This window comes from Capricornis sumatraensis, chromosome 9, assembly GCF_032405125.1.
Source record: "Capricornis sumatraensis isolate serow.1 chromosome 9, serow.2, whole genome shotgun sequence".
NCBI lineage: Eukaryota > Metazoa > Chordata > Mammalia > Artiodactyla > Bovidae > Capricornis > Capricornis sumatraensis.
Window position 1 is genome coordinate 86,414,889 of NC_091077.1, and position 9,356 is coordinate 86,424,244.

General features: G+C 41.1%; 1 pseudogene; it reads left to right on the forward strand.

The window, feature by feature from the left end:
- The first annotated feature begins 5,128 nt into the window (after nt 1-5,128).
- On the forward strand, nt 5,129-8,528 carry LOC138086482 (protein SET-like; annotated as a pseudogene).
- Nucleotides 8,529-9,356: the final 828 nt, after the last annotated feature.

The following is a 9,356-nucleotide window of genomic DNA, read 5'->3' on the forward strand; positions in this document are numbered from 1 at the left end:
GATCCTATTCTATGTATTGATCCTCAGTCCCCTCTGAGGTATACAAGCAACTCCTCGGCATGGGACACCAGGCTTTTACCTGCCTCTTCTGTCTCAGTTCCAATCCCTACTCTGCCGCACCCCAGGCTCCAATCATTTGGAATTCTTCCAGTCGTAGCTGTCTCTCTGGCTTGACAGACTGCTGTTTTCACCTGAAATGACCTGATTTCATTTTTTTGGACCAGTGAGCTTCTACGCAGCCTCCCAAATGTAGCTCTTCTATTTATCCCCCTTTTTAACACCCACTCTACTAAGCAGAGCTGATCGCACCTACCTTTGTACCCTTTACAATTGACCCTTCAATGGATGTCTTTCTACTAGGGCATTTGCACTGGGTTTCTACATTTTTTTCTATGGTCCCTGCTCTTTGGGGTTGTGAGCTCTTTGAGGGACGAAACCTTAATTACGTTAATCACATAATTTCTCTAGTTTTGAGTCTAGAGCTTTAAACATAGCAGTGCTTCATAAATATTTCACAAAAAAGTAAAAGCTCACAAAGCCAGTTATTAATCTCTTAGTATTAAAAACCTAGGAGTAAGTTCAGTTCAGTTCAGTTCAGTTCAGTCACTCAGTCGTGTCCGACTCTTTGCGACCCCATGAATCGTAGCACGCCTGGCCTCCCTGTCCATCACCAATTCCCGGAGTTCACTCAGACTCGCATCCATCGAGTCAGTGATGCCATCCAGCCATCTCATCCTCGGTTGTCCCCTTCTCCTCCTGCCCTCAATCCCTCCCAGCATCAGAGTCTTTTCCAATGAGTCAATTCTTCGCATGAGGTGGCCAAAGTACTGGAGTTTCAGCTTTAGCATCATTCCTTCCAAAGAAATCCCAGGGTTGATCTCCTTCAGAAGGGACTGGTTGGATCTCCTTGCAGTCCAAAAGAGTCTCAAGAGTCTTCTCCTATACCACAGCTCAAAAGCATCAATTCTTCGGCGCTCAGCCTTCTTCACAGTCCAACTCTCACATCCATACATGACTACTGGAAAAATCATAGCCTTGACTAGACAGACCTTAGTTGGCAAAGTAATGTCTCTGCTTTTGAATATGCTATCTAGGTTGGTCATAACTTTTCTTCCAGGGAGTAAGCGTCTTTTAATTTCATGGCTGCAATCATCATCTGCAGTGATTTTGGAACCCAAAACCATAGTAAAAAATAAAAAAATGAGGAGTAAAAACCTAGGTAGTGTTCAGTATGCTTTAAATCTCTGAAATAAGGTCTCTTAACCTTTAGTCATGTTTGTGGACATATCACATTATAATATTTTTAAATTATTATTTTTAAACTGGAAATGCTTGTTTTTCAACCCTATCCAAAGCAATATTAACTATGACCATTATGGTTTTTATGTGATAGTTTATTTTTTCTAATGTACATTCAAATATATTCATTAACAATTAAAGATTTATTTTCTGACTGTACCACCTAGCTTGTGGCACCCTAGTTCCCCATCCAGGGATTATACTTGGGCCACAGCAGTGAAAGTGCCAAGTCCTAATCACTGAACTTCCAGAGAACTCCCACAATTAAAGATTTTTAAACAGCCTGTCTCTACAGCAGCTATAATCAACTTTTCTGTCCTCAGTGGTTACACATATTATTCTTTTGGAAACCTTCTTTAGTATAAAGCTTAGGCAATTCTTAAAAACACACAGCCACAGCACATTTTGTAGCTATGAAGTAGATTTTTATGACATTTGAGCTTTACAAAACCAACAAAAATTTATAGGCCAAATGAGTCTTCTATTCTTGATACTTAAAGATAGATTCAAGAGATATATTGCCTAACCAACATTTTTACTGGGCCATCACATTTTTATTAGCCTCATCCACTCTTTCTAATATCACAACAGTTGCTCGAGTGGCAGGAAAAATCATCCAGATATTGCCAGATCAGTCAATCAAATCATTCAATCAAGTAAAGCCCATACACTTATACACATATGTGTATGTTAGGTGATGTGCAGAATACTTATGAGCATAAACTCAACACTTTCCTTCAAAGAATGTGGAGTTTAACTGGTGCTATTAATATATTAAACATATTTAATCAGTTGATTACATATTAAGTGTAATATAAAAGAAGAATGGGCTTTCTAGGTGGCTCAGGGTCAAGAATCCTCCTGCCAATGTGGGGTATGCAGGAGACGTGGGTTTGATCCCTGTATCAGGAATATCCCTTAGAATTGGAAATTACAACCCATTCTAATATTCTTGCCTGGAAATCCCTTGGACAGAAAAGCCTGGGAGGCTATAGTCCATGGGATCACAAAGAGTTGGACACAACTGAGTAACTGAGCACACACACACAAAGAATACAGGATTTTATAACAAGACAAGTATTTTCACCTAGATAAGTCAAGGAAGCCTTCTTGATTGAGTTGACATTTGATCTGAGAATTACAAGATAGATAAGATTTAGATAGGCAACTCTGAGACAAAGTTCCACAACAGAAAACCACAAAGTGTGTCCAGTGGATTATGAACAGACTCATTTGATTGATTCATTTATCCACTCAATCATTTAGTTATGCATTAAATAATTCTATATTGAGCACCAGGTATGTGTCAGGTGTTCAGCAGACTCAGATAAAATGATAAAGAAAATAGGCACAGTATCTGCCATCATGGAGTTACAATACGGTGTGGTGAAGGGAATAGGAAATGAGGCTGGATCTTGAGTACAGGGACTTGTTGTCTTAAAGACTTTTGCCTTTATTACAAGAGCAATGGGAACCAACAGAAGGATTTTAGGCTAGATGGAGACATGACCAAATTTGTGTTTGGAAAATAATTTTGGCTGTAGTATGGAGAATGATGGATTGGTTGGTGACTCTAGTCTACTAGTCTTCGGAGACTAGTAGAATAAAATCAAGAGATGATGGTATTCAAGATCAAGACTACTCTGATGGAGCTAGAGAGAAATAGAAGGAAGAGTATATTTAGGAAGTAAGACCAACACGAGTTGATGATGAATTGGGACCAGAAAGACAAAATGTCAAGGATAGAGCCCAGGTTTCTGGCTGGCAGAACCAAACGGATGCTAGGACTACCCACTGATCCAGAACATCAGAACAGAAAAAAATTTAGGAGAAAATCATGAGCTCGGTTTCCATTTAAAGTGTCTTTGAGACATCTGGGAGATGACTTAGTAACTGTATGCATTTATAGGTTTGGAAATTCAAGGAAATGTAACTTTGTGAGTTATCTGGTATATTATTTTGGCTTCTCTGAGAATCAGATGCTGATTTGGAGTTACAAGAGGAAAAGATTTATCAGGAATGTGGAGAGTTGATAAGGTAAAAGAGTGAAAAAAAATAATGGCCATGGAATGCTTTCACATCATGATGTTGATGTGACACCAGGCAGGATAGAGACAGAACTGGATAGTGAGGACTTCAGGATGACAAAGTCCTGGCCAACTCAAGGATGAGCCCCAGATCAAAGACTGACATCAGAAGAGTCCCTCCGTAGGGCAGAAGGCCTTTGTCACAGGCTGGGTGCTTCTCATAAAAAGCATGGCCTTGCCTCAAATACTGTGCTGAGTTTTGGCAGATCTATAGCAAGAGGCTGTCACCTACTAGCCCTCCTCACCACTGAATGATAGGCTCTTTCTTGAAGGGAGATCTAACTGTCACACATTCTGGGTTGTCTAGTGCTGGGTGGAGACATCCATGTGGCTAAGATACCCTATCAAGAAAACTAAACGTGAGACAATATATGGAGAGGTATTTATTAAAGAATGACTGTATTTTGGTGAAGAGTGTTCTTGTTCTCAAGACTAATGAAGTCTGTTTCTACAGATATAGAAAAGGCAGAGGAACTAGATCAAATTGCCAACATCTGCTGGATCCTTGAAAAAAGCAAGAGAGTTCCAGAAAAACATCTATTTCTGCTTTATTGACTATGCCAAAGCCTTTGACTGTGTGGATCACAATCAACTGTGGAAAATTCTTCAAGAGATGGGAATACCAGACCACCTGACCTACCTCTTGAGAAATCTGTATGCAGGTCAGGGAGCAACAGTTAGAACTGGACATGGAACAACAGACTGGTTCCAAATAGGAAAAGGAGTACGTCAAGGCTGTATACTGTCACCCTGCTTATTTAACTTCTATGCAGAGTACATCATGAGAAACGCTGGGCTGGAAGAAGCACAAGTTGGAATCAAGATTGCTGGGAGAAATATCAATAACCTCAGATATGCAGATGACACCACTTTTATGGCAGAAAGTGAAGAAGAACGAAAGAGCCTCTTGATGAAAGTGAAAGGAGAGTGAAAAAGTTGGCTTAAAGCTCAACATTGAGAAAACGAAGATCATGGCATCTGGTCCCATCACTTCATGGCAAATAGATGGGGAAACAGTGGCTGACTTTATTTTTCTGGGCTCCAAAATCACTGCAGATGGTGATTGCAGCCATGAAATTAAAAGACGCTTACTCCTTGGAAGGAAAGTTATGACCAACCTAGACAGCATATTAAAAAGCAGAGACATTACTTTGCCAACAAAGGTCCATCTGTCAAGGTTATGGTTATTCCAATGGTTGTGTATGGATGTAGTAGTCATGCTGGGCTATAAAGAAAGCTGAGTGCTGAAGAACTGATGCTGTTGAACTGTGGTGTTGGAGAAGACTCTTGAGAATCACTTGGACTGCAAGAAGATCCAACTAGTCCACCATAAACGAGATCAGTCCTGGGTGTTCATTGGAAGGACTGATGTTGAAGCTGAAACTCCAATACTTTGGCCACCTGATGCAGAGAGCTGACTCATTTGGAAAGACCCTGATGCTGGGAAAGATTGAAGGCTGGAGGAGAAGGGGATGAGAGAAGATGAGATGGTTGGATGACATCACCGACTGGATGGACATGAGTTTGAGTGAACTCCAGGAGTTGGTGATGGACAGGGAGGCCTGGCATGCTGTGGCTCATGGGGTCGCAAAGAGTCAGACATGACTGAGCGACTAAACTGAACCACAGATATGTTCAGTAAAATAATAAAATAAAATTTAAAATGTAATGAAAAGAGTTCTCTGAGCTCGCAGTTCCTCTCTCTTCTCCTGGGAGGATTCTTGGCTTTTTTTTTCCCCAGCATGGTCCCCAGACACCAGTCTTCTCTTCCACCCCAAGCAAAGAAACTGAAGAAAGCCAGGCCGACTCCTGCCTCCAGGCCAGATGAGGCATCTGCTTCTTCAAACTTGCTGAAGGAAGAAAAAGAACAGCAAGAAGCAATTGAACATATTGATGAAGTAGAAAACGAAATAGACACACTTAATGAACAAGCCAGTGAGGAGATTTTGAAAGTAGAACAGAAATATAACAAACTCCACCAACCATTTTTTCAGAAGAGGTCAGAATTGATCGCCCAAATCCCAAATTTTTGGGAAACAAAATTTGTTAACCAGCCACAAGTGTCTGCACTGCTTGGCGAGGAGGATGAAGAGGCGCTGCATTATTTGACAAGAGTTGAAGTGACAGAATTTGAAGACATTAAATCAGGTTACAGAATCAGTTCAGTTCAGTCACTCAGGTATGTCCAACTCTTTGCGACCCCATGAATCGCAGCACGCCAGGCCTCCCTGTCCATCACCAATTCCTGGAGTTCACTCACACTCACGTCCATCGAGTCCGTGATGTCATCCAGCCATCTCATCCTCTGTCGTCCCCTTCTCCTCCTGCCCTCAATCCCTCCCAGCATCAGAGTCTTTTCCAATGAGTCAACTCTTCGCATGAGGTGGCCAAAGTACTGGAGTTTCAGCTTTAGCATCATTCCTTCCAAAGAAATCCAAGGGTTGATCTCCTTCAGAATGGACTGGTTGGATCTCCTTGCAGTCCAAGGGACTCTCAAGAGTCTTCTCCAACATCACGGTTCAAAAGCATCAATTCTTCAGTGCTCAGCCTTTACAGTACAACTCTCACATCCATACATGACCACTGGAAAAACCATAGCCTTGACTAGACGGAACTTAGTTGGCAAAGTAATGTCTCTGCTTTTGAATATGCCATCTAGGTTGGTCATAACTTTTCTTCCAAGGAGTAAGCGTCTTTTAATTTCATGGCTGCAATCACCATCTGCAGTGATTTTGGAGCCAAAAAAAATAAAGTCTGACACTGTTTCTACTGTTTCCCCATCTAATTCCCATGAAGTGATGGGACCAGATGCCATGATCTTCATTTTCTGAATGTTGAGCTTTAAGCCAACTTTTTAACTCTCCTCTTTCACTTTCATCAAGAGGCTTTTTAGCTCCTCTTCACTTTCTGCCATAAGGGTGGTGTCATCTGCATATCTGAGGTTATTGACATTTCTCCCGGCGATCTTGATTCCAGCTTGTGTTTCTTCCGGCCCAGCGTTTCTCATGATGTACTCTGCATATAAGTTAAATAAGCAGGGTGACAGTATACAGCCTTGATGTACTCCTTTTCCTATTTGGAACCAGTCTGTTGTTCCATGTCCAGTTCTAACTGTTGCTCCCTGACCTGCATACAGATTTCTCAAGAGGTAGGTCAGGTGGTCTGGTATTCCCATCTCTTGAAGAATTTTCCACAGTTGATTGTGATCCACACAGTCAAAGGCTTTGGCATAGTCAATAAAGCAGAAATAGATGTTTCTCTGGAACTCTCTTGTTTTTCCCATGATCCAGCGGATGTTGGCAATTTGATCTCTGGTTCCTCTGCCTTTTCTAACACCAGCTTGAACATCAGGGAGTTCACGGTTCACATATTGTTGAAGCCTGGCTTAGATGCAATCTCAAAAATGACCGAATGATCTCTGTTCGTCTCCAAGGCAAACCATTCAATATCACAGTTATCCAAGTCTATGCCCCAACCAGTAACGCTGAAGAAGCTGAAGTTGAACAGTTCTATGAAGACCTACAAGACCTTTTAGAACTAACACCCAAAAAAGATGTCCTTTTCATTCTAGGGGACTAGAATGGAAAAGTAGGAAGTCAAGAAACACCTGGAGTAACAGGCAAATTTGGCCTTGAAATGCAGAATGAAGCAAGGCAAAGACTAATAGAGTTTTGCCAAGAAAATGCACTGGTCATAGCAAACACCCTCTTCCAACAACACAAGAGAAGACTCTACACATCGACATCACCAGATGGTCATCAGATTGATTATATTCTATGCAGCCAAAGATGGAGAAGCTCTATACAGTCAAGAAAAACAAGACCAGGAGCTGACTGTGGCTCAGATCATGAACTCCTAATACCAAGTTCAGACTTAAATTGATGAAAGCAGGGAAAACCGCTAGACCATTCAGGTATGACCTAAATCAAATCCCTTATGATTATACAGTGGAAGTGAGAAATAGATTTAAGGGCCTAGATCTGATAGATAGAGTGCCTGATGAACTATGGAATGAGGTTCGTGACATTGTACAGGAGACAGGGATCAAGACCATCCCCATGGAAAAGAAATGCAAAAAAGCAAAATGGCTGTCTGGGGAGGCCTTACAAATAGCTGTGAAAAGAAGAGAGGCGAAAAGCAAAGGAGAAAAGGAAAGATATAAGCATCTGAATGCAGAGTTCCAAAGAATAGTGAGAAGAGATAAGAAAGCCTTCCTCAGTGATCAATGCAAAGAAATAGAGGAAAACAACTTAATGGGAAAGACTAGAGATCTCTTCAAGAAAATTAGAGATACCAAGGGAACATTTCATGCAAAGATGGGCTCGATAAAGGACAGAAATGGTCTGGACCTAACAGAAGCAGACGATATTAAGAAGCGGTGGCAAGAATACACAAAAAGAACTGTACAAAAAAGATCTTAACGACCCAGATAATTATGATGATGTGATCACTAATTTAGAGCCAGACATCTTGGAAAGTGAAGTCAAGTGGGCCTTAGAAAACATCACTATGAACAAAGCTAGTGGAGGTGATGGCATTCCAGTTGAGCTCTTCCAAATCCTGAATGATGATGCTGTGAAAGTGCTGCACTCAATATGCCAGCAAATTTGGAAAACTCAGCAGTGGCCACAGGACTGGAAAAGGTCAGTTTTCATTCCAATTCCAAAGAAAGGTTACAGAATAGTTTTTTATTTTGATAAAAACCCTTACTTCTAAAATAAAATTCTCTGCAAAGAATTTCATCTGTATGAGAGTGGTGATCCATCTTCTAAGTCCGCTGAAATCAAATGAAAATCTGGAAAGGATTTGACGTAATGATCAAGTCAAACACAGAATAAAGCCAGCAGGAAGAGACAGCATGAGGAACCAGAAAGCTTTTCACCTGGTTTACTGATCATTCTGATGCAGGTGCAGATGAGTTAGGAGGTCATCAAAGATGATATTTGGCCAAATCCATTACAGTACTACTTGGTTCCTGACATGGACGATGAGGAAGGGGAAGGAGAAAAGGATGACGACGGCGATGAAGAGGAAGAAGGATTGGAAGACATTGATGAAAAAGGGGATGAGGATGAAGGTGAAGAAGATGAAGATGATGATGAGGGGGAGGAAGGAGAGGAAGATGAAGGAGCAGATGACTAATGGAACACTGATGGATTCCACCCATTTTTAATTTTCTCCAGTCCCTGGGAGCAAGTTGCAGTCTTTATTTTATTTTTTTTTTCCTCCTCTTGTGCTCAGTCGCCCTGTTTTTGAGGTCTCTTTTCTCCTTTATACCATGGTTCACAACTTATTTGGGGGTGGGAGGGAAATACCTTGAGCTGAATTCAGTGGGACAAGAATCTCTACCCCGTTCTGTTCCAAATTCATTTTTATCCCTTTCTGTCTCAACAAAAACTATGGAATCAACACCACCATGCTCTGTGGGAAAAAAAGAAAAACCTTCTGCTCCCTTAGCTCTGCCGGAAGCTGGAGGGTGCTAGGCCCCTGTGTAGCAGTGCATAGAATTCTAGCTTTTTTCCTCCTTTCTCTGTATATTGGGCTCAGAGATTACACTGTGTCTCTATGTGAATACGGACAGTTAGCCTTTACCAACATGTATCTGTCTACTTTCTTTTGTTTAAAAAAAGGAAAAAAAAAACTTGAAAAAATGGGGTTCTAGAAGGTCAGCAAAGGGTGGGTTTGAGATGTTTGGGTGGGTTAAGTGGGCATTTTGACAACATGGCTTCTCCTTTGGCATGTTTAATTGTGATGTTTAACTGACATCCTTGCAGTTTAAGAGGACACTTTTAAAATAAAATTCTCTCCTAATGACGAAAAAAAAAAAAAGTAACGAAGAAAACATGACAAAGGGCAATAACAGTAGGTAGAAGATGGTGTAGCAAGAACAAGTTCTTTCAAAACTCACCTCATAGCTATACACACTGAATAGAAATGAAAACTGGGCTCTGAACCGTCTCGCTGACAATG